Source organism: Bos taurus, chromosome 19, assembly GCF_002263795.3.
Source record: "Bos taurus isolate L1 Dominette 01449 registration number 42190680 breed Hereford chromosome 19, ARS-UCD2.0, whole genome shotgun sequence".
In the NCBI taxonomy this organism is placed as follows: domain Eukaryota; kingdom Metazoa; phylum Chordata; class Mammalia; order Artiodactyla; family Bovidae; genus Bos; species Bos taurus.
In genome coordinates this window covers 12,389,748-12,415,717 of record NC_037346.1, presented here as the reverse complement: position 1 = coordinate 12,415,717, position 25,970 = coordinate 12,389,748, and the positions used below count along the sequence as shown (strand labels likewise).

Genomic DNA, 25,970 nt, shown 5'->3' with positions numbered 1-25,970 from the left:
GAAGAGAATGGAGGTCTTTCTCTCAGAGTTGGTTTGTAAAATAATTGACTGAGGATTGGAAGGGCTCATCTCTGGTTTACTGTTGGTCTGTTAGCTCATTGGATAGATGGGGAAGCAGACACCTGATTTCTGTGCCAGTGGTTATATTAAGCTGTATTTCTTCAGGGAAATAACTAGCAAGATAGGGTGTTAACTGTTAACATGGTTACTGATTATATTTATAAAGTACAAATCTATGGTTTTCAGTTCAGTTGGTCAGTCGTGTCCAACTCTTTGCAACCCCATGGACTATAACACGCCAGGCCTCCCTGTCCATCACCAATTCCCGGAGCTTACTCAAACTCATATCCATCGTGTAGGTGATGCCATCCAACCATCTCATCCTTTGTCGTTCCCTTCTCTTCCTGCCTTCAATCTTTCCCTGATTAAAAACTTCTGATGATTCATCATTGCCCAAATCATAAAGTCTATGCTTCCTAATTTGGCTTTTTAAAGCCCTTCACAGTCCAATCCAGGAGTTTCCCTGATGGCTCAGTCGGTAAAGAATCTCCCTGCAATGCAGGAGACCCGGGTTCAAGTCAGAAAGATCCCCAGGAGAGGGAAATAGCACCCTACTCTAGCATTCTTGCTAGGGAAATCCCGTGGACAGAGGAGCCTGGTGGACTACAGTCCATGGGGTTGCAGACAGGACTTAGTGACTAAACCACCACACCCACGATCTAGTCCAAACCTCCATTTTCATCTCTTTCACTGTTCCTACCTGATCTCCTACCCTGCTCCTCTATTTCTTGAAATCTGGTCTTCAATCATGCCAAAAAATCGGCCACTGCCCAATCAGTCAACGCACAATGAGTCATGCTCCCCATGATTTTTTAAAAATAATTTTCTTTATTCATTAATTATTTTTGGCTGTGCTGGGTCTTCGTTGCTGTGCAGGCTCTTCTGTAGTTGCAGTGAGTGGGGGCCACTCTTCGTTGCAGTGCTCGGACTTCTCACTGTGATCACTTCTCTTGTCGCCGAGCAGAGGTTCTAGGTGAGCGAGTGGGCTTAGCAGTTGTACAGGGTTAGCTGCCTCGATCTTCCTGGATTAGGGATCGAACTCGTGTCTTCTGCGTTGACAGGTGGATTCTTTACCACCGAGCCACCAAGGAAGTCCCTCCTCACGTTCTTCACATGATTTATCAATATTGAGACCAGTTATTTACCCTGAATTAGAATAGATCCTGCCTAGGCTATCAGACAGCTCCAAGTTAAATTTGATGCCAACTCACTGAACTCCCATTAGCCTAATTGTCTTTTCCAATTCTTTGGACCAGATCTCTGTCCTTATATATAAGACTTTACTTTATAATTTTCATTTATTTATTATTTTTGGCCACACCATGCAACATTTGAGACTTTAATTCCCTGAGTAGGGATCAAACTCATGTTTCCTCCAATGGAAGTGTGGAGTCTTAACCATTGGACTACCAGGGAAGGCCCCAGATGTTACATTTTTAAATTACAAAATCAATGGAATATAGAGAAGAAATACAGATTTAGTTTGTTAAAAAGAAATAATGCTGTTATTAAAAAAACAAGTACTTAAATGTATAAACTATACAATTCTCCGTCTTCCCTAATCCCACTCCCTTGATATAGCTGTTGTTAAGCATAATAAATATAACCTTGACTTTTAAAATATTTTATTTGGGTGCCCTGGATCTTAGTTGTGGCATGGGGGATCTAGTTCCCTGACTAGGGATTGAACCCGGGCCCCCTACATAGGGAGCACAGAGTCTTAGCCACTGGACCATCGGGGATTTTTTAATATAAACAACTGATACTCTCATACATTGCTGGTGGGAATATAAATTGGCACAACCATTTTGGAAAACTATTTGGCAGTATCTATCAAAACAATGTACACATAAAAATACAAGAGTTTACTCCTAGGTGTATACCCAACAAAAATGTAGGCTTACATGAAAATATATAAAAGGAACTTGCATAGAACATTATTCATAATAACTCAAAACTAGAGACAACCAAGTTGTAGAACAGATAAATAAATTTTGGTATATCTAGTAAAAATATCATGTAGCAACAGAAATTCGGAGAAGGCAATGGCAACCCACTCCAGTACTCTTGCTTGGAGAATCCCAGGGACAGGGGAGCCTGGTTGGCTGCCCTCTATGGGGTCACACAGAGTCGGATACGACTGAAGTGACTTAGCAGCTTAGCAGCAACAGAAATTAACCAGCTATAGCAACATTCAATATGAATCTTTCTCATAACGATGACCAAAGAAGCCAGACACAAAAGAAAATATGCTATGGTTACACTTACACGAAGTTCAAAACGGGCAAAACTAATGTTCAGCGATAAAAACCAGGATGAAGTTACCTCTAGAGAAGATGCTCGTGACTACAGGGGTGCACGAATGGGCATCTGGGCTGTTAACAGGTGTAACTGCTTTGTAATAATTTATTGAGCCAAACATTGATGCAGTTAAAATATATGTTTTTAATGGCTCCAGAGTCTTCCACTGAGTGGATGTTTACTAATTAACTAGTTTTCTCTATTAATTGGACATTTACGTTGAACTTCAGGTTTTTATTCCTATTATAATGTGGCAATGAACGAGCTTGTGCATGTACTTTTTTCCATTTGTTTAAGTATGTCTGTAAGATACGTTTCTAGTAGAACAAATGATGCTTTAAAAGGAATTCGTTAGGAATTCCCTGATGGTCCAGTGGTTAGGATTCATCTCTTTCCTTGGTCCAGGAGCCCCAAGACACAGCCAAAAAAAAAAGAAGGAATCGTGAAGGTTGATGGGCATTGTTTTATAACTCTGCAATAAAGCTCTACCAATTTGCATTTGTACCAACAGGACGTGATGTCTTAATTTTCATAACCTGGAAATTCACTGGGTAGAATTGGACTTTCAGTTGCTGCTTCTCTAGCATGTGAAAACATTTCTTTCTTTTGTAGAATTTTATTTTTATTCATTTTTTTTACTTTGGCTGCGCTGGGTCTTCCTTGCGGTGTTCGGGCTCAGTATTGCAGAGTTGCCCTGACGCGTGTGGGATCCCTGTTCCCTGACCAGGAACTGAACCTGCATCTCCTGTGTTGGAAGGCGGATTCTTAACCATCTTAACCACTTGGACCATCAGGGAAGTCCCCAAACATTTCTTAATTGTTGTGCTCATTTGTACTTTTATTTTATTTAACTTTTTGGGGGAGGTCAAGCCATTTTATTGAGGGGCTTCCGGGGGAGTTGAAGGGATGGGAGGACCGTGAGCTCTGATGTCCTTCTCCTGGCCAGGATTCCCCAGATTCATAGTCACTGAAAAGCCATTTTCAGTTCTTTTAAATTATTGGTGAAATTGAAAACTTTTCCACGTTAACCATTTGTTAGTCTGTTTGTTTTTCAGCCACACGGTGAGGAATATGGGATCTTAGTTCCCCGACCCGGGATGGAGTCCATGCCTCCTACCGTGGAAGGGAGGAGTCTTAACCACTGGACTGACTGCCAGAGAAGTCCCTGTTTATTATTTTTTATGAGCGGCTTATTTACGTTTTTCTCCTTCTTTTTCCCTTAGGGAGTGCTTTACTTCTAATATATGTGTTCAGAATACTAACCCTTTATCAAGTGGTGGAAATTATTTTTCCTGGTTTGTCATTTGGAGTATGTTTTCATTTATGGAGATTTTTGGCCTTAGGAAAAGTATTTTAAATTTTAATGTGTCCTGTTTTATGTTCTTAATGTTTTCTAGTATCTTGTCAGACTTGAAGTCTAGCAGGCGAGTTTTTCAGAATATGTCTTGTGTTGACCATTGTATATCAGTTTTTCCTGGAACACAGCGTACTCTGGGATGTTCTAGGGGAGGAGATCAAGGTAATAGACAAATTCTGCCCACACATCCTGGGCCAGCCTCCCAGACACTGGTCTGGAGTAAATAAGACAGGCAGTCTAGCTCCTCAAGGCCTTCGTGAATGCCTCTTTGATCCTGGCCTCTGAAGCCTTTGAAATGGATCAAGGCACAACATTCACTTTTTAGTACAACAGCCACATTATATACTACATGAGATGTCTCACCATATTTCCTGCTCAGTCGTATTTTCAAATTTAGTTTATTGACTGACATCACCCAAATAACACCATAAATCATCTATTTTTAAAAACCGCCACATTTGGAATTTAACATAGTGATCCTTCTCTCTTATATTTTAAGAGAAATTGATGTACCCAAAGAAGCACTAAAATCCCCAAATTTCCCCTTTTCCAGTTCTCCTTATTCAAGGCTTTAGTAGGAGAGGTCTCATTCTCAGTCAAGCGCCAGCTTATTGTCAGAATTCTTTCTTGGACAACTGCAGCTCTATCCATCTCTCACTGGACGGCAGTGGTTCAACCCACCTCTATACTTTTCCTGAGTTCTAGAAGAACACGTGAAAATATTTCAGCACAATCCCCTTGTCCACAAAACTTCACCTCCTTATGCAATAGTGATTTTCCATAATCTAATAGCAATCTAAGTCTATAGGCTGGGAGCCAACCATTGGCTGTAGCAGAATTTTTTTTGTTGGGATAAGAGAGTGGAGGCAATAAGAAAGGGGTTCCCTGTTTCAGATTTGTCATGAATCTTATTAGTCCATTCCAAATGTTTAGAGCACACCATCTGTGAAAATAAAACTCAACTGGGAGAAGATCCACAATAAGGAGTCACGACCCTGGGACTTCCCCGGTGGTCCAGTGGTTGAGACTGTGCTTCACTGCAGGGGCAGGGGTTCATTCCTTGGTTGCAGAAACTAAGATCCCGCATGCCCTGGGGTGCAGCAAAAAAAAAAAAAAAAGTCAAGACACTAACCTTCCGATAGCCTGAAAAGAAAAATTTACCTCGCCTGTAAACTTCCAATTCCCAAACAACAGCATTTGAATTACTTTTGTGTCCTTGCAAAAGAAAAAAAAAAAGGAAGGAAGCTTGTCATGGTTATTCCAAAGACTCACATTAGTGGACTAACCTCTTCCAGAGTGAAAGAAACTACGTCACCTCCCACTACAGAAACCAAAGAGGCCAATTCTCCCTGCCCTCTTCCCCTTGCCAGCACTCAGACAAATAAATGCTCCTGCCCTGGAATTTGAGTCTTGTGTATAGTTATGAAAAAACGACGTCAGAATTCACTCACAAGAGGGGTTACGCTGGCAATGCCTTGCCGTGGCAGGGTCAGTAAACACTTCTTGATAAAAGACAGCTGTGGTGACTTCTGCTTCTTAGGCCAGAGTCACCACAGACAACTCAGTTGTCTTGGCCTCTGCTGGTTTTCTGAGCCTGATTCTCCAGAATTGCATTGATTCTGGGAGCCAATCACAAGACTATCTGAAGGAAGTCAAGGATGGAAGGACTTTGTTGGGGGTCCAGTGGCTAAGACTCTGCACTATCCAGTTTATGGGGCCCAGGTCAGGGAAATAAATCCTGCATGCCGCAATGAATACTTGGCACAGCCAAATCAGAAAAAAATTTTTAAAAGAAGGAGGATTGATGCTGAATTGTTAAAAATAGTGACAGAAGGTTTACTGCATCTTCTTTTTGGTTCCTTTGTGTTTATCTCATACATAAAACCTATGAAGTTCCATTTCATCTTTGGGTCCTATATTCCTGGCACAATGCCAAAGAGAGTCTTACGATAAGTCCTCAACTCTCCTTTAGGGATATGATTCCATGTTTTAATAAAAGGCACATCTCTGGGACTTCCCTGGTGGTCTAGTGGTTAAGAATCCACCTGCCAATGCAGGGAACATGGGTTCGATCCCTGTACTGGGAAGATTTCCCCTGCCACAGAGCAACTAAGCCCAAGCAACACAACTCCTGAGCCCGTGCTATAGAGCCCATGAGCCACAACTATTGAAGCCTGAGAGCCCTAGAGCCTGTGCTCCACAACAAGAGAAGTCACCCCAATGAGAAGCCCTCAGTTCGTTTCAGTCGCTCAGTCATGTCTGACTCTTTGTGACCCCATGGACTACAGCACGCCAGGCCTCCCTGTCCAACACCAACTCCCGGAGTTTATTCAAACTCATGTTCATCAAGTCGTTGATGCCATCCAGCCATCTCATCCTCTGTCGTCCCCTTCTCCTCCTGCCTTCAATCTTTCCCAGCATGAGGGTCTTTTCAAATGAGTCAACTCTTCGAATCAGGTGGCCAAAGTATTGCAGTTTCAGCTTCAGCATCAGTCCCTCCAATGAATATTCAGGATTTCCTTTAGGATAGACTGGTTGGATCTCCTTGCAGTCCAAGGGACTCTCAAGAGTCTTCTCCAACACCACAGTTCAAAAGCATCAATTTTTTGGTGCTCAGCTTTCTTTATGGTCCAACTCTCACATCTATACATGACTCCTGGAAAAACCATAGCTTTGACTAGAGGGACCTTTGTCAGCAAAGTAATGTTTCTGCTTTTTAATATGCTATCTAGGTTGGTCATAGCTTTTCTTCCAAGAAGCAGGCGTCTTTTAATTTGGTGACTGCAACCATGAAATTAAAAGACGCTTGCTTCTTGGAAGAACGGTGCTTAGCACTTAATAATTGTTCAATTACAAGCCAGACACCAAAAGCTACATACTGCATGCTTGCCTTTATATATAACTATAGGAAAGGCTTTCCTGGCAGCTCAGATGGTAAAGAGTACCTAAAATGCTGGAGACCTGGATTCAATGCCTGGGTTGGGAAGATCCCCTGGAAAAGGGAATGACAACCCACTTCAGTATTCTTGCTGGAGAATCCCATGGTCAGAGGATCCTGGCGGGCTACAGTCAATGGGGTCTCAAAGAGTTAGACACGACTGAGAGCTTACGCTTTTATATGAGTGAGTGAGTGAAGTCGCTCAGTCGTGTCCGACTCTTTGCAACCCCATGAACTGTAGCCTACCAGGCTCCTCCATCCATGGGATTTTCCAGGCAAGAATACTGGAGTGGGTTGCCATTTAAGGCAAATGTTAAGATATGGTAACAGAAAACAGATCAGTGGGTTTCTGGAGCTGCAGACAGGAGGATTTGCTACACAGGAAGATAAGGGAGCTATTTTGGAGTAGTTAATGGTAATGGTTCCATGGGTATATGCGTGTGTGCCTACTTAGTCAGTCAGCTCTTTCATGACCCCATAGACTGTAGCCCCCAGGCTCCTCTGTCCATGGAATCCTCCAGGCAAGTAGATTGGAGTGGGTAGCCGTTCTCTTCTCTAGGGGACCTTCCCAACCCAGGGATTGAACCCAGGTTCTCCTGCATTGCAGGCAGATTCTTTACTGTCTGAGCCACCAAGGAAACCCTCCATGGGTGTATACATTTGTTTAAAAGCACAGAACTGTGTAGTTAAAATGGGTGTATTTTGGGACTTCTCTGGCAGTCCAGTGTTTTAAGATTCCATGCCTCCAATGCAAGGGGCATGAGTTTGATCCCTGGTCCGAAAACTAAGATCCACATGCTGTGTGGCTAAAATATAAAAATAAAATAAAATGGGTGAACTTTATAGTATATAAATTATACCTTAATAAAGCTGATTTTTTTAAACATTCTAGCACTGAACCTATACTTTTTTCTCTACTTTCAGGCATTAATAAGGTTGAATTGTGTCCTCCCCCCAAAAAATTTGTTGAAGTTCTCTTCAGGATGTGGCCTTACTTGGAAACAAGGTCTTTGTGTTTGTAATCAAATCAAGATAAGGTCATACTGGATTAAAGGGGCTCTAATCCATGGCTGTTATCATAGAAACAAGAAAAGGAAATTTGAACAGAGACATAGACAGGGAAAACATATTCAATAATGGAGGCCAACATTGAGGTTGTGTGTCAAAAAACCCAGAAATGTCAAGGACTGCCACCAACGACCTACTAGGAAGAGGCACGGAAGAAGCCTCCTAGAGCCTTCAAGGAGATGATGGCCCTGTTGATGCCTTGACTACTTCGAGAGAACAAATTTCTCTTGTTTAAAGATATCCAGTTTGGGCTTCCCTGGAGTTTCAGTGGTTAAGAATCAGCCTACCAATGCAGGGGGCACAGGGTTGATCCCTGGTCCTGGAAGCTCTCACATGTGACAGAACAACTAAAGCCCACACACCGCAACTGCTGAGCTCCACGAGCCTAGAGCCTGTTCTTCTCAACATGAGAAGCCACTGCACTGAGAAGCCCGAGCACCGAGAACCACAAGGGAAAGTAGCCCCCACTGGCCACAACTAGAGAAAGCCCTTGCACAGCAGTGAAGACCCAGCACAGCCAAAAGGAAATATGTAATATAAATAATATATAAATAACTTTCAAATAATAAAGATATCCAGTTTGTGGTAATTTGCTACCGTATCCCTAGGAAGCTATTACAGGAACATAGAATTATTTTCATAATTCTGTCTCCTGCCTTGAGGGGCTCTTCTAAGAGGAAGCTGTGAGTCAGTGAGCTTGAGGTCTGAAAACTTCCTCCCGACCTCGCACAGACTCGGTCAGCCTGCTCTCAGCCCAGCGTCCCTCCCGGTCTCACACGCGACCTTCTGTGGGGCTGTCATGTGTGGAGCTGTCTGGCTCCTATTTCATGGGTTTCAACACTTGTGGTTTCCCTCCGCTTCGCATCCTAAGCCCAGCTTCATATACAGCCCAAGCACGCTACTTGTAACACACGCCATCGTATGTGTGATGGGCTATAATACTCCAAACGTTAATGTGTATTTCCTTACCCTCCAGATCATCTTTTTTTTTCTTCTTCTTCCAGAAGAGACTTTTCACAACCTACAATTAGCTCTAAATTTCCCCTGGCTTTCGGGAAATGAGGGTGGAGGATGAGGATATCACTGTGCAAGGTCAGAAACAAAAATCAATACATTTTTTTTGTTTGTTTTTGTTTTTGACTGCGCGGTGTGGCATGCAGGATCTTAGTTCCCTGACCAGGGATTGAACCTGTACCCACTGCAGTGGAGGTGTGGAGCTCTAACCAATGGACCACCAGGAAGTGCCAATACAGGTTTATTCATAAGCTCAAAAGCTACTTCTGTATTGCAAAGCAAAAGAATATTGAGAAAGGTGACGCAAAGTAGAGGACCAGACAGGTGTGTGTTCTAAGTTGCTTCAGCCGTATCCGACTCTTTGCAAGCAGACAGGTGGAGACTGAGAATTTGACACTCTCTCTTCACTCCCACCCCCATGCACAAGACTCTAAACTCCAAACGGGAGAAGGACCAAGTAGCAACAAATCTAAACACACTGTATTTTCAACAGGCATTGAGATCTAATCGGATTTGATTGTTTGCTTCAAAAATTGGCAAGGATGGAGACTTGAGATCAGAAATTGCGATTGAATAGTACTTCTATTTTATACACACCATATGCTTGTATGGAGAAGGCAATGGCAAGCCACTCCAGTACTCTTGCCTAGAAAATCCCATGGACGGAGGAGCCTGATAGGCTGCAGTCCATGGGGCCTCAAAGAGTCGGACACGACTGAGCGACTTCACTTTCACTTTTCACTTTCACACATTGGAGAAGGAAATGGCAACCCACTCCAGTGTTCTGGCCTGGAGAATCCCAGGGACGGGGGAGCCTGGTGGGCTGCGGTCTATGGGGTTGCACAGAGTCGGACACGACTGAAGCGACTTAGCAGCAGTAGCAGCAGCAGCATATGCCTGTAGGGGGCTTCCCAGGGGGCACTAGTGGTAAAGAATCCACCTGGTAATGCAGGAGATCTATGGGTTGGGAAGATCCCCTGGAGGAGAAAATGGCAACGCACTCCAGTATTTTTGCTGGGAGAATCCCATGGACGGAGGAGCTTGGCAGGCTACAGTCCATGGGGCCGAAAAGAGTTGAACACGACTGAGTGTCTGAGCATGACATCTGTAGGTCCCTGGGACTGAGAACCTTTTTTTACTTAGTTAAATTATTTATCATGGGATCACAGTTTCCTGGCTAGGGGTGGAACCCACACCCCCTGCATTGGGAGCACGGGGTCTTAACCACTGGACCACCAGGGAAGTCCCCATGATCACGTTTTTAACTGCTCACTGTCTCACTTACCTAACTCAAGTACCAGCCCTGTTCTTTGTTTGTTGCTTTTATTGATACCTTTCAATGATTTCCTGAACTTTGGGTTTTTCTCTGGGGGAGGATTCAGCTACTTGTGGAATTACTACTTGACCACTCCTCTGCTAAATCTTCTGAGGTCCCAAACATCTCTGGGGTCCCTGAAATAGTAACAGTTGATAGACTGCCTGTTTTCTGAACTATTATATCTGAGTAAGAGGTTCTTCGTATTTCCCTTTCACTGTAAGAGCACAGCCTTTCTTTCTGATAAGCGCCTCTGCTCCCTCTCCTGCTGATGACCTATAGTCTACTCTGCCTACTGCCGATTCTGTACAAAAACCACTTGTTTCTTTGTTTCAAGTTTCCTGTAAGTGACTCTGCCCTCTGCCAGAGGTCCTTCTTCCACCTCTCTCAACCAAATTCATAAAGCTGAGGATTTCAAATGCAGACTTGCTTCCTCTTTTTAAAAATTGTATTTATTTTTGGCTATGCTGGATCTTCGTTGCTGCAGGGGCTACTCTCTAGTTGCGGCCCGCCAGCTTCTCATTGCGATGGCTTCTCTTGTTATGGAGCACGGGCTCTAGCATGCTTGGACTTCAGTAGTTGCGGCACATGGGCTCAATAGATGCAGCTCTCAGACTCTAGGGCACAGGCTCAGGAGCTGTGGCACACGGGCTTAGTTGCGCCTTGACATGTGGGATCTTCCTGGACCAGGGATTGAACCCCTGTCTCCTGCATTGGCACGTGGATTTTTCACCACTGAGCCACCAGGGAAGCCCTTCTCCCACCTTTTTTCAAGAAGCTAAACACACAGTTCCCATGGATTCTTCCTATCCGTTGTGGTTGAACTAACACTGTAGACTTTTAAAATCCACAAATTCAAGGGCTTTTCTAATGACCACTCAGGATTCCTAACCAGCAAAGTATGGGAGGTTGATAGTGCTGTATCAGTCAAATTCCTTTGAATTTATAAACACAGAAAAAGGACTGCTACATGCTCCGGGGAGGAAAGAAAAAAGGAAAGGAACTTGATAAAGTAGCTCAGAAATTGTGGAAATAATAGTAGTCTTTTTTTGTTATTGCCATTTCGACCATTTTCAAGTGTACCTCTCAGTGGCACTTAATTAGTGCCAAATCACAATATTGCCCAATTGTTACCACTATTTCCAAAACTTTTTCATCATCCCAGACAGAAACTCTGAACTCATTGAGCAATTGTTCCCCATTCTCCCAGCCCCTGGTAAACTCTACTCTACTTCCTGTTTTCTACAAATTTGATTAGTCCAGGTACCTCACATAGGTGGAATCATACAATATGTTTTCTTTTGTGGCTGGCTTATTTCACATAGCTTTCAAGGTTCATCCATGCTGTAGTATATATCAGAACTTCATTCCTTTTTAGCTGAATAATATCCCGCAGTTTACATACACCACATTTGTTTATCCATTCATCTTTGGATGCACAATTGGGCTGCTAGATTTTTGGCATTGTGAATAATGCTGCGGTGAACATGGATGTACAAATATCTAAGTCCCTGCTTTCAGCTCTTGTGGTATATACCCAGGATTTGTTGATCATATGTCAATTCTGTGTTTAATTTTTTTGAGAAACCACCATACTGTTCTCCATAAATTCATTTTTAAGTAACATTTCTTTCTTTCTTTTTTAATACTGATTCTTTATGTGATTTAGAAAGTCTTTCTCAAATGTGAGCATATCAGAACACTTAGAATGGATAAAATAATCTTGCCCTTCTCCATTTCTGCAAAAAAATTGGGATTTTGCTAGAGATTGCATTGAATCTGTAGATCCCTTTGAGTAGTACCAACATCTTAAACAATAGTAAGTCTTCCAATCCATTTAACAGGATATCTTTCCTCTGAGTTAGGTCTTTAATTTCATCCAGCTTTGTATATAGTTCTCAGTTTACCAAGTTTTGTACCTCTTTGGTTAAATCTATCTTGAAGTATTTTATTCTTGTCGAGGAGCTATTGTTCTGTGGACTTTTAAGGTTTATTTTCTTAGCAACTTTCAAATATGCAATACAGTATTGATAGGAACAAAGTGGGTGATTAAATGGTTAATCCCAGGACTTGTCTGGTGGTCCAGTGGTTAAGAACCCATCTGCTAATGCAGAGGACATGGGTTCCATCCCTGGTCTGAGAAGATATCACATGCCTCGGGGCAACTAAGCCCATGCACCACGGCTGCTAAAGCCCAAGTGCTCTAGAGCCCCTGCTCTGCAACAAGAGAAGCCACTGCAATGAGAACCTCATCACAACTAGAGTCATCCTGCTTGCTGCAACTGGAGAAAGCCCATGCACAGCAATGAAGACCCAGTGCAGCCAAAAACAAGTAAAAAAAAAAAAAAAAATTAAAGGGGAGAAAGTGTTTGAAAAAATAGTTAATAGAAGAAAAAGTAGAAAAAAATATGGGAGACCCCTGTGAAGTAATGATTACTCAAGAGAGCAGGTTTGCTTAACTACAAAACCAAGCAGGATTGCTTAGCAACAAAACCATGCAACAGAAACACGAGATATGCCCCCAAACAATGAAACAATGGTGGCATGAGACACATATCCTGCCCAGTGAGCTCAGTAAGTTAATAATCCCTAGGACATGCTCTCTGCACACATAAAAAAAACGATAATTTATGGACTTAGTTTGACCGCACAGGGACAAGAAAACTCCCCTGCCCAACCTGGAGAAGGAGCTGATGATGGAAGCACGGTGTCTACTCAAGAAAGACAAAAGAAGTTCTTCTCTCCCTCCCCACTTTTCCTTTGATTATAAAACGGGAGTTCGGTAAGTTCTTGGAGCATGGCATCCCCTCACCCACCTGCTTATAAACCTCACAAGTGTCCTATTCTAATCAGTGATTTTTATAATCATCATTTGCCTCTCGCTGAATTCTTTCTGCACTGAGACATAAAGGACTGAGGTACCAGAGCTCTCTGGGGCCCCCAAAATAACACCAAATGGTTTCACAAATTCTTGACTATAGTCACCATGCTGTGCATCACATCCCCATGACTTCTTTGGAATTGTTTTCTTAATTTCCTTTTCATATTTTTTATAATTGGTATACAGAAATACAACTGATTTTTGTGTGTTTACTTCGTATCTTGCAATTTTACTCAAATTACTTATTAGCTCTAACAGTTTTTTAATGTATTTTTTTAGCATGTTCTACATAGAAGATCATATCATCTGCAAATAGAGGTCATTTTATTTCTTCTTTTCCAATTTGGATACCTTTTATTTCCTTTTCATGCCTACTTGCTCTCCCTATATCGGAAAGAATTGACATTAGAAGAGTCCAGTCACCTCACAGAACTTCTCTTTAGGATACTGCCATAAGGCATCTCTATCCCAAACTATTTTTATGTGTCTGCATTCAAGGTTGCAAATCCTGGGAGACAGAATTGGTACCCACTCCAGTGTTCCTGCCTGGAGAATCCCAGGGACAGGGGAGTCTGGTGGGCTGCCGTCTCTGGGGTCGCACAGAGTCAGACACGACTGAAGCGACTTAGCAGCACCAGCATGACTTTTGGGCCAATGGCCTCATCCTTGCAGGTGAGATGTTGTAAGATTAGCCTTGCTTGGGCCATAGACCTTCTCTCTGCCTAGAGAGTAAGTCTGACACCAGAAGAAAGCAATGGAAGAGATGCCCAGAGGATAAAACCGATAAGTACTTCGGTACTTGAGAGTCCACAAACAAATCACCAATCTGATCTGCAAAGGTTAATCTCTAAGTGTCTGCTTTCTTATCGATTTGCTGGAGATAAGTAAGAAGTCTGATGTTGGTACTTTCCTGTCCATTCAAAGTGGAAGACGATTTCTGTGAGGCAATAAGCAAATTGTCTGTTTTGGATCAAAGCATTATGTGAAATGTCCAAGAGAGAAGGGGGAGCTCTGGTGCCCCGAACCATACAGAACCTGTCTATGATCCTAAGAAAAATCAGGGTCAGCAAATACTTCCTGTACTGAGACCTGGAACCCAGATGCCACTTGAGCTTCTGTAGCTCACCATGGACTGGCAACAGAAATCTCTCTTACTTCCTGACCTTAAGTAATATCTTTCTTGTCTACTTAAAGTATCCTCTAAGGACCTGGTTTCTTAGAAGTGGCATACCCTCTTTGAAACTAGATGTCTTCTTTGTAACTTTGGATCATTCCCCATTTAGGCAAGAGTGAATCTTGCAACATAATTTTATACATATATATGCTATTTTGCAAATGTCCCCTGATGGACAGAACTAGTAAAACAGTTCAGTTCAGTCGCTCAGTCGCTCAGTCGTGTCCAACTCTTTGCAACCCCATGGACTGCAGCACGCCAGGCCTCCCTGTCCATTACCAACTCCCACAGTTTACTCAAACTCATGTCCATTGAGTCGGTGATGCCATCCAGCCATCTCATCCTCTGTTGTCCCCTTCTCCTCCCGCCTTCAATCTTTCCCAACATCAGGGTCTTTTCCAATGAGTCAGTTCTTCGCATCAGATGGCCAAAGTATTGGAGCTTCAGCTTCAGCATCAGTCCCTCCAATGAATATTCAGGACCGATTTCCTTTAGGAAATTAGGATTGACTGGTTGGATCTCCTTGCAGACCAAGGGACTCTCAAGAGTCTTCTCCAACACCACAGTTCAAAAGCATCAATTCTTTGGCACTCAGCTTTCTTTATAGTCCAACTCTCACATCCATACATGACTACTGGAAAATCCATAGCCTTGATTAGACGGACCTTTGTTGGCAAAGTAATGTCTCTGACCAAAACGTCACTTGAGGATAATAGAAAGGACCTGGGGATGAACAAACTCTCCACTTGGGTCTACTCACAAACACAAATCAGCCCTAAAGAGCTTCAGATGACTCCACCATCTTTTCTCTTTGTCTCTTCCGCTCCCCTCCAAGTTAATCACAATACAATCATTAAAAGGAAAGTATTTGTTTTTGCAATTCATCTTGTCCAAGTTCTTGCTTATTGTGATAAGCAAGATATTTGGGGAAAATATATGGAGTAAAGGTTCAGGTGCTGAGCAATGTTGTTGTTGTTTAGTCACTAAGTCGTATCTGACTCTTTTGAGACCCCATGGACTATAGATCACCAGGCTCCTCTGTTCATGGGATTTTCCAAGCATGAATACTGGAGTGGGTTGCCATTTCCTTCATCTCTTCCTGACCCAGAGATGGAACCCGCATCTCCCGCATCGCGGGCAGATTCTTTTACCACTGAGCCAACTGAGAAGCCCCAGGCAACGATGGGAAGTTAGTAGTGGATAAGTTCACTCTCCAGCAGTATAGAACACTCATATCCAACAGGAAAATCAGTAAACCAAAAATCCCATGTATCATGTGAGAATTCAATAGATGCCTTATTATTTACAAAATAATGTAAGTCATCACTTTTTCTCCCCATCCATAATAGTAGTAACTAAAACCTCTGAAAACTTTTTAAACAAAGGTAAGAAGCATTCCATGACCTCTGACATAGAACACTTCTAGACAAGATCCTTCAAATCTTCTCTTGAGAAATATCACAGTAACACTGAAGTCCAGTTTCTGGACTTAGGCGGAAAAATTATCTGAAACTTACGCAAGTACTTGAAACTCCAAATTATATATAATTTGACCTTTACTGAGCCTTATGGCAGAAAGTGAAGAGGAACTAAAAAGCCTCTTGATGAAAGTGAAAGTGGAGAGTGAAAAAGTTGGCTTAAAGCTCAACATTCAGAAAACGAAGATCATGGCATCTGGTCCCATCACTTCATGGGAAATAGATGGGGAAACAGTGGAAACCATGTCAGACTTTATTTTTGCGGGCTCCAAAATCACTGCAGATGGTGGCTGCAGCCATGAAATTAAAAGACGCTTACTCCTTGGAAGGAAAGTTATGACCTACCTAGACAGCATATTCAAAAGCAAAGACATTACTTTGCCAACAAAGGTCCGTCTAGTCAAGGCTATGGTTTTTCCAGTGGTCATGTATGGATGTGAGAGTTAGACTGTGAAGAAAGCTGAGCACCGAAGAATTGATGCTTTTGAACTGTGGTGTTGGAGAAGACTCTTGAGAGTCCCTTGGACTGCAAGGAGATCCAACCAGTCCTTTCTGAAGGAGATCAGCCCTGGGATTTCTTTGGAAGGAATGATGCTAAAGCTGAAACTTCAGTACTTTGGCCACCTCATGCGAAGAGTTGACTCATTGGAAAAGACTCTGATGCTGTGAGGGATTGGGGGCAGGAGGAGAAGGGGACGATAGAGAATGAGATGGCTGGATGGCATCACTGACTTGATGGACGTGAGTCTGAGTGAACTCTGGGAGTTGGTGATGGACAGGGAGACCTGGCGTGCTGCGATTCATGGGGTCGCAAAGAGTCGATGCGACTGAGCAACTGAAATGAACTGAACTGAACTGAGCCATGACAGGACTTCTCCAGTGGCTCAGCCATAATGAATCCACCGGCAATGCAGGAGATGCAGGACACTCGGGTTCAGTCCCTGGGTTGGGAAGATCCCCTGGAAAAGGGCATGGCAACCCACTCCAGTATTCTTGCCTGGAGAATCCTATGGACAGAGGAGCCTGGTGGGCTACAGTCCATGGGGCCACAAAGAGTCGGACACGACTGAAGACACTGAGCACACACGCACAAGCCATTACAGCCCTTTTCTGTTTCTTTCCCCTGTTGCTCTATCCTAGATTTAGGGAAATTGTACATTTTCTCCCTCTCTGCCAGCCAGAAATTTCACATTTGAATTTCAACTAGAGGAAGTGACACAAATAAACACCCATCTCAAGTTGTGTCATCTATAATGGTTTCTTAATTTTTAAGAAATTTTTTAAAAAATTATTCTTTTTGGCCACACCACATGGCATGCAGGATCTTAAGTTTCCTGACCAGGGATCAAACCTGCACTCCTGCAGTGGAAGCACAAGTCTTAATTAACCACTGGACTGATGGGAAAGTCCCAACAATGGTTTCTGATGAAAATTTTAAAAAAATTAGAGGAGGGGACTGTATTTATGCATACATGAACATATTATTGTACATAATTCTCAAATTACTAACTACAACATTAAACTTAAAACTGTAACCAAAAAAAAAAAAAGAGAGAGAGAGAGAAGGAGACTTGCCTGGTGGTCTGGTGGTTAAGAATCTGGCTGCCAATGTAAGGGACATGGGTTCGATCCCTGAACTAGAAGATCCCACATGCCAGGAGGCAACCGAGTCCATGCACTACAACTGCTGAAGCCCAGAGTGCTAGGGCCCTTGTTCCACAAGAGAAGCCCCTCAAGGAGAAGCCAGAGCACCGCAACTAGAGAGTAGCCCCCACCAGCCACAACTGGAGAAATGAAGTAGCAACAAAGACGATGCTCAGCCAAAAATCAAAACGAAGTCAGAGGAGGGGACCTGGCAGACCCTCTGGGTTCTTACAGTGAGTCCCGTGGACCCGTCTCTGCTTTCAGAAGCAGCTGTAGTGGTTAGTTCCGCGTGAGCTCAGGTGTACCTAGCACTGACTGATGAGACAGCCCATGACTCCATATTCTGCCCCAGGACCTTTCCCCATGCCGCAGGAACCTGCCAGACCCATAGACAAAGTGTAGTCTGGAGCAAATTCATCCAAAGGGGAATGCGGGTGGATGCTGATCCAGCCTTCCAGCCTTCAGATGCCCCATTCTGGGAGGCATGCTATAGTTTCTCGGGAGTAGTTTCTCTGGCTAACTGGAGCCCCTGATGCCCACAGCAACCATCTAGATAATGGCTCTTACGTGGCCTCTTCCTTCTCTGTTTCATTCTCCTCAGGCCCTCCTGGGATCATCTTCCAAATAAACTACCTTCACTCAATTCTTTGTCTCAGGCTCTGCTTTCAGATGAACTCAGGAGTCATTATTGGTATTCTCGGTACAGGGACTTAGATATCTTGGCACCTGGTCTCTCTAAGGAACTATGGCTGGGGATGGTTGTGAGTAGGAGAGAAGACCACAGAGAACAGAGACAGATAAAGCAGAGGACTTCCCTGGTGGTCCCCTGGCTGAGACTCCATGTTCCCAACGCAGGGGTCTCCAGTTCGATACCTGGTCAGAGAACTAGATCCCACATGCTGCGACTACGAATTCGCAAGCCACAGTGAAGACTCAGCCACAGTCAAATAAATAAACAAATATTAAAGAAAAAAAGGATGAAGGGGGAGAGAAAAGAATCCATAAGTGGACAAGGCAGAAGAGGGAAGGCTTTGGTGGAATGGGGAAGAGGGTGAATGGAGATCCTGGACCATCCAAAAAGAAGCACCGACCTTCACTCCAGGGAGGAGCCCAAGACGGTGCTGAGGCTATGGTGACATATGGTCTGCCTCCCTGTTGCCCTCCTAATTCTTATTCTGATAGCTCTAATGATTCTGTGAGTCCCCGACAGAGGCAAAAGCATGTAGTCATGGCTATTGCCTCCACTCCAGAGATTATACATGACAAACACGAAAATTCTAAGGACAGAAGGGCGTGCATGGTCCAGGCCCTATGCCCAAGGATCCCTAGTTCATTCCTACTCTTTCCTTAGCCCCTTGTTTCCTTGCTTTTCTTGATACTCCCAGCTGCCCATGGGGCTTGCCCAGTAGCTCAGCGGTAAAGAATTCACCTGCAGTGCAGGAGACCTGGGTTCAGAAGATCCTCTGGAGAAGGGAATGGCTACCCACTCCAGTATTCTTACCAGGAAAATCCCAAGGACAGAGGAGCCCGAAGGGCTACTGTCCATGGGATTGCAAAGAGTTAGACAGGACTAAGCCTCACTTTCATCCTCTAATTTCTCCAGAGGAATAATTCCCCTCTTCTCACACTCCTTAAGAATGAGGTTCTAGATCTTGTTATTCATGCCCTAAGCTTATGAAGAAAAATTAAAGTTCATTAGGTGAACTTTCCTTGCAGTCCAGGGATTAAGCCTCCAAGCTCCCAATGCAGGGGCCAGATTTGATCCCTGGTCAGGGAACTAGATTCCACTTGCTGCAACTAAGAGTTTGCATGCTGAAAAAAAAAAAAAAAAAAGATCCTGTTTGCCACAACTAAGACCTGGTGCGGTCCAATAAAAATTTTTTAAAGTTACTTAGGAACAGGAGGTACCCTTTACCGTGGATATCCTTATGGCTTTCACCCTTTACCAAGGGACTCTTGTGAGAAGGCATGCCTTCAAACTATAGGCAGTTTACCGGGTATCCTTAGCTTTCACTTTTGTTTTGCAAAGAGCCTGAAAGTCAGAAATCAGTGAATAAGACCTTCTCCATTTCCACGTCTCTCCTGTGCAAACCTTGTGCATTCACACAGCCTTTCAGAATCCCTGGAATATGTTAGAGATTTCCAGAGTGCCCCATGATTATCCAGTTCTCCAAGGTATACTCAGATTCCCAGCCTGCCTTTCGCTAACCTCCCCTGAAAGCAGAGCCTCAGGGAGCTGCTATGTTGCCAGTGGAGGGCTATTGTTTTGATAATGCCCTGGGAGCAGGGTTATTTTGTTCTGTTGCACTGAACTCTGAGTCAAATCAAACAGCCACGACTACCTAAGAATAGAGATTTTCCAGGGCGCTCCAAGTTCAGACAAAATATTGACTGTGCTCTGGGGGTGTTGCTTTTCAATGAGCTCCACAAGAGGTCAGTCCTCTCCATCCACTGTGAGACTGCTGGCTTTTTGTGGCTACCACCCACCTGAGCTGGGGAGGGAGGGGATGGAAAGAGTAGCCCATTCACAAATTAAAATACCACTGATCCCATTTTCTAAGCACAGTCCTGTTGTTTCTCTCGGATAGATGATTTTCAGTTTGTTCTGTGGCTTCGGTTAGTTTCTCAATATCTAAAAAGGTTGATGTTAGTTGTTTTGCTGGTATTTTCACTGTTTTTTTTTTGTGGGAGAGTTTGTTCACTGAGGTCCTCTCTGTCATTCTGGAAGCTGATCTCCAGGCAAGCTCATTCCTAAACATGGTTCGTTCTCATGTATCCTCCACCTCTCAGCAGAGTCTTTACTTAGAGTTTGTCCTGCTTCCATCAAACTCAGAGTCAGTTGTGATTTAAACTTATTCTGGTGTGGACTATTCCAGTTATCCTTCAGGTGTACAGTTCTCTTAAATGGAACTTCCAGAAGTCATTGTGTTAGGGGAAGCACACTGATTGAAACCCGCCCACCCTGGCCAGGCACCACGGTAACCATTTGCATGAGTTGTTTTACGACAGGAGATCCTGGTAGGGAACATGGAACTAATAAGCCACCGCCAACCAGAAGAGTTCAGGAAAGGTCAAAAGGAGACACCACATGTCCGACCACCTCCCGGAATCCTCTCTGGCATCCATCTTGGCTGAAAAGGCGTGTACCACCAGGAAGGACTCTGAGTCAGAATGATTGGCTCAAGACAACCCGTAAACTAATCCCATCAACATAAAATCTGAGACTCCAAGCCATGTAGCAGAGCTGTTCTCCTGGGTTCCCTTACTCTGCTGCTCTCCACCTCGATGCTCTTTCCCTATAAAATCTCTTGCTTTGTCAGCACATGCGTCTCCTCAGACAGTTCATTTCTGAGTGTTAGAGAAGAGCCCGGTTTCGGGCCCTGGAAGGGGTCCACTTCCTGTAACAATTGGAACGTATTCATCAGATCATCCAACTTCCCTGGCGATCCAGTGGTTAAGAATCTACCTGTCCAAAAAGAAAAAAAGAATCTGCCTTGCCAATGCAGGAGACACAAGTTTGACCCCTGGTCTGGGAAGATCCCACATGCGAGAAGCAACGAGGCCGGTGTGCTCCAACTACTGAAGCCCAAGTGCCCTAGAGCCCGCACTCAGCAAGAGAGAAGCTACCAGAATGAGAAGCCCGTGTGCTTCAACAAAGAGTAGCCCCTGCCACTAGAGAAAGCCCACGTGCAGCAACAGAGAGGCAGTGAAGCATGCCCCTCCCCCCTTGCTCCCCCGCAATAAAATAAAATAAAATAAACCATCCCACTAGCCTGCTGCGCAGCAGAAGACTGCTTACTGAAACAGCACCCTGGGCAGAAGGTGATAACTTGAGAACTGTTAAGTTCCCTGTACAAGTGTCCTGGCTGGAACAAATCCCAGTAGCTTCTTCCTGTTCTCGTTTTTTACCTGGCTTGTCATCCAGGGTGTGTTCTTGATCCACCATTGCTAACTATGGGGAAGGAAATGCATGGTGGGCTATTTGGGAGGAGGCGCTAATCTCTCCTACTTGGCTCTGGACCTTTCGCCTGGCATTAGTGCAGCCAATCAATAGTATCTTATCTCCAGACGTCTCAGTCCTTCCCCTAAGAATCAGTTCAGATTGTTTCCATGCCATTCATGAGTTTACTACTGGGACATGAACTGTGCCTTTTCAGGATCCCAGTTGATAATCTGACAAAAGTTTTTTGTCTTTAATGAGTTTTTGTTAACCTCCAATGATTGAGTGTGAGTGAAAGAAATATACACCAACTCCTCTATCTCCATGTAATTGATTTAAATAAAGGAATATTAACATCAATGATGAAAATACACGTCATTGATGAAACAAGGGAAGAGAGACATGGATATATACCACAATCATTTCTGCTGGATGATTGTCACCTGGGACTCAATTTAAGACTAAAACCTACACCTTTCATTTCCAAGAGATTAGTGTTGTGTCATGAAAACTGAATAGAGGAAATCCTAGCAGATCCTCACTAATACCCACTAAACAGAGAAATACAGTCTCCTAGAAAAAGCAGTTTGTGTGTATGTGTGTGTTTTTGACAGATGGGGCCATTTCCTACTTGGAATTTCTTTTAATGCTATAGATTAATAGTACCTGTGTATAGTTGAGGAACGAAAAGGAGGCCAGGAAAACAGAAAAACCTGTGGAGAGGTCGTTCCCTGACTGTACATCCCATTAAAGCAAGAAGCTCATCTCAGGGCTGAGAGAAGTTCCCTTATATTTAGGGGCAACTGACCCCATGAGGAAATTCAACTTACAAAACAGCCAGGAAGGAAGCCATACACATGAACATGAAGCAGAAGCAGAACCAAACGAGAGAATAGACACCAAAAACTATTACCTGGAACAGAAATTTGAACAAACAAAAGATAAATGTCTACCCGGAGGAACTTCTAGACAAGACAACCCATGACTCTAACTTCCTCTCAATTCTGTGCAGGAAACTGACATTCCGAACTTAATATTTTAAACCCACATAATGAAGGACTCCAAGAGCAGCCAGGTAAATAGTGAGAGACCCAAGGAAAATAAATGTAGAATATTTATAGTCAATTATCAAATCTTTCTAAATCAGAGATTGGCAAAGTTTTTCTTATAGGGCCAGATGGATAAACATTTTAGGCTTTGTGGGCCAAGAGACACAGTGAGAGCTCTTATTATTTAAAAATATAATCATTAAAATGTAAAAACTATTTTTAACCTGTGGGCCGTTAAAAACAAAATTAGCCACTGGCCAGATATGGCCCATGGGCTGTAGTTTGCTGGTCTAGACTTGTTGATATTGTTTAGTCGCTAAGTTGCATCCGATTCTTTTGTGATCCTATGGACTGCCGCCCACCAGGCTCCTCCGTCTGTGGGATTTTCCCAGGCAAGAATACTGGAGTGGGGGCCCTGCCAAAAGGAGTCTGCCCATCACAGAGTCCATGCACCCACCCTTGCCCACGCAGCTTTAGTCATGGCATCCAGCAACGCGCATATCGGAAAACCCGCCCTGCAATTCCAGGTTCCCCCAGTGGTGGATGGCGCCTTCAAGAAGGTGAAGCTTTCTGAGTATAAAGGAAACTACAGGGCCCGCTTTTTCTCCCATCTGCAATTTACCTTTGTGTGCCCCACGGAGACCATGGCTTTCAGCAACGTGCTGTGGAGTTGCACAAGCTGAACTGAGCGTCTCCGTGGACTCTTAGTTCACTCACCTGGCTTGGATCAACACCCCCCAGAAGAAGGGAGGCTTGGGCCCTGGAACATCCCCCTGCTGGCCCATGTAACCAGAAACTTCTCCCATGATTATGGTCCCAAGGAAGATGAAGGTATTGCCTACAGGGGCCTCTTTATCATTAATGGCAAGGGTGATCCCTAGATCACCCTCAGTGATTTGTCTGTGGGGTGCTCAGTGGATGAGGCTCTGTGGTTGGTCCAGGTCTTACAATTCACAGAGGAGCATGAGGAAGTCTGTCCTGCTGGCTGGATGCCGGCAGTCACACAGTCAAGCCCAGTGTGAACCACAACAAGGGAATCCTTCTCTAAACACAACCAGGCTGGCAGATGGGTGGCAAGCTGGGGCTCTTGGCCACCATCTGTGCCCCTACCTGTGTGTGCCCCTTACTGACCCAGGAAAGGCCAGACCTGCCTCTTTAGACTCGACGGTCCAAGATGGAAGAGGGGCTAAGCCAAAGCCTTCTTAACCTCCTAGCTGAGAGCTAGGTGAATGGTGATCCCCTCTTTGGAGCCCACATAACTGGGAACAGGCCTAGAGGTGATTAATAAAGTATTAGTGCATGCATGTGTGCTAAGTTGCTTCAGTTGTGTCTGACCCTTTGCAACACTATGGACTGTAGCCCACCAGGCTCCTCTGTCCATAGGATTCTCCAGGCAAGAGTACTAGACTGGGCCATTTCCTATTCCTGGGGATTTTCCAACTCATGTCTCCTGCACTGGGAGGCTAATTCTTTACCACTGAACCACTAGGGAAGCCCGATCTAGACTTATCCTCACTCAAATATGAATAATGAGGAAAATCACTGGATCTGTGACTGTTATGAAACACAGCAGAAAAAGATAGACACAGCATATATAGAGAGACAGATATTAGCAAAGATACTTTAGGTCATGTCAGAAATCCAATTTAAACTATCTTCAGGGAAAAAGGATTATTAGCTCAAATAACTGAGCAGCGCTGGTGGGTCAAAAGGGGGAGCAAAGTGATCTTTTTCTTCCATCTCTTTTGTCAGCTTTTCTCTATGATTCAGTCACTTTCAATCTGCAGATGTAAAAGAAATATGTTGGAAATCTGGATTAAGCGAAAGATTCGGGAAAAATAAAAATAAGTAAAACTGACCAATAAATATCTGTATAGATGCATAACATGAAAGTGACTTAAAAACTGACGAAGAGAGAATTCCTAGTGGTCCAGTGGGTAGGACTCCGAGTTTCCACAGCAGGGGGCTTAGTTCCTGGTGGGAGAACTAAGATCCTGCATGCCCCGTGGCACCTCTAAATAAAAGCAAAGAAAAAATAAGTGCCAACATCGAATAGTTAAGGTTGGGGCTGGAATGTTCTGGACTTGTCAGCCAGGCCGCGCCAGCTGCCTGTGTCAAAAAAGCAAAAAAGAAGTTTAAAAACTAGTTTAAAAAAAAAAAAAAGCTAATGAGTAAGCTCTGGGTTTGAGAGGTGGATTTGAGAGGGCTTGAGGTTCGTGGGGGAAGCTTGGAAAGGGAGAGAGAATGGAAGAGGAGGAGAATTGACTAAGGACAAGGAAGGAGGTTCTTGAGTATTGTTCTGGGTGCACAGATCCAGAAATTTGAGGCAGTACTTATTCTTGTAGCATTCCTCATCATTCTCGGTACAGGAGCGGAGAAGACAGCACCGAATTTGTTCTCAAGATGGTGTTGGATGTCAATTCATAGCTGAGTTGGTAAAGAATGTGCCTGCAATGCAGGAGACCCCGGTTCGATTCCTGGGTCGGGAAGATCCCCTGGCAAAGGGATAGGCTACCCACTCCAGTACTCTTGGGCTTCCCTTGTGGCTCAGCTGGTAAAGAATCCACTTGCAATTTGGGAGACCTGGGTTTGATCCCTGGTTTGGAAGATTCCCCTGGAGAAGGGAAAGGCTACCCACTCCAGTATTCTGGCCTGGAGAATTCCATGGACTACAGTCCATGGGGTCTCAAAGAGTCGGACTCGACAGAGCAACTTTCACTTTCACTTTCTGATAGTAAAACAGAGCAGGACCATATGGTCCTTGCTCACCCGATCCCCCCACTGCCACCCACAGTATCTTCTGCCTGACTTTTGCCTGTGAAAAACTTCACAGGTTTAATAAGTTTAATCAGAGAAGTGAGACATACTGAAACAAAGGAAAACAGTCCAAGGAGACTAAATAATAATAATGCAGTCATTAAGCATAATCAAGGACCTTTAATATTTTCTCAAGGGCTATAGATAATATTCTGAGCCATACCCTGTGACTTGTCTTATAGCTGTCTTATAGATACCAAAACACCAGGTGGAGAAGTTAACTACATGATGACCAGACTGTGCCCAGGACTTGAGCTGCCACAATTCTGAGAACTGACTGCAAAGAAATGGAAACAAGTGCACCCCACTGAAGATTAACTGTACCTACAACCACCAAGATGATGCTGATCAGACCACTGATGACCAATTTGAAGATGACTGTTAGAGATGACTGTACTCTTTCTGCCTGTAATCCCCCCCACTCTGTCTATAAAAACCTTCACCCCCTGATTGTCCGGCTGAGGGGGAGTCGGCCTTTGGACAGGGTCAGCCACTCTCCCTCCCAGTTGCCGGCATCTGAAATAAAGTAAACTTTCCTTTCCAGCGACCCGGCCTGTTTACCGGCTTTTGAGTGGCAAGCAGACCTGTATACCCCTCCCCACACCTTTCAGTAACAACAGAAGAAGGAAGGGATGCGGGAAGTGAGAGTGCTCCTCAAGGACTAGTTGAGGTGATAACCAGGGAGGTCAGACTACAGAGCAAGGGAAGTTTGGCAGTAATGGAGCTGATGTGTTGAGAAAAGAAAGATCAAGAACCTACATGTCTCTAGAAATTTACACAACATTGTATATCAACTATATTTCAACAAAATAAAAGAACCCCTATGCCTTTTTTGGGTCGGTCAAACCTCAAAGCTGGCAAAAAAAAAAAGAACCTACAGGACTCTGTATGATCTCAAAACAGTAATAAAAGCTAGGGTTTGGAAGAGGTAGAA

General features: G+C 43.9%; 1 long non-coding RNA gene and 1 pseudogene across 1 annotated transcript; both read left to right on the top strand.

Annotated features, from left to right (window-relative positions):
* Nucleotides 1–11,999: 11,999 nt before the first annotated feature.
* On the top strand, nt 12,000–25,583 carry LOC132343007 (uncharacterized). Its single transcript, XR_009491640.1, has 2 exons — nt 12,000–12,835; nt 25,219–25,583. It is a non-coding gene; the product is annotated as an uncharacterized lncRNA (long non-coding RNA).
* LOC132343006 (peroxiredoxin-2-like) lies at nt 12,842–25,197 on the top strand (annotated as a pseudogene).
* Nucleotides 25,584–25,970: the final 387 nt, after the last annotated feature.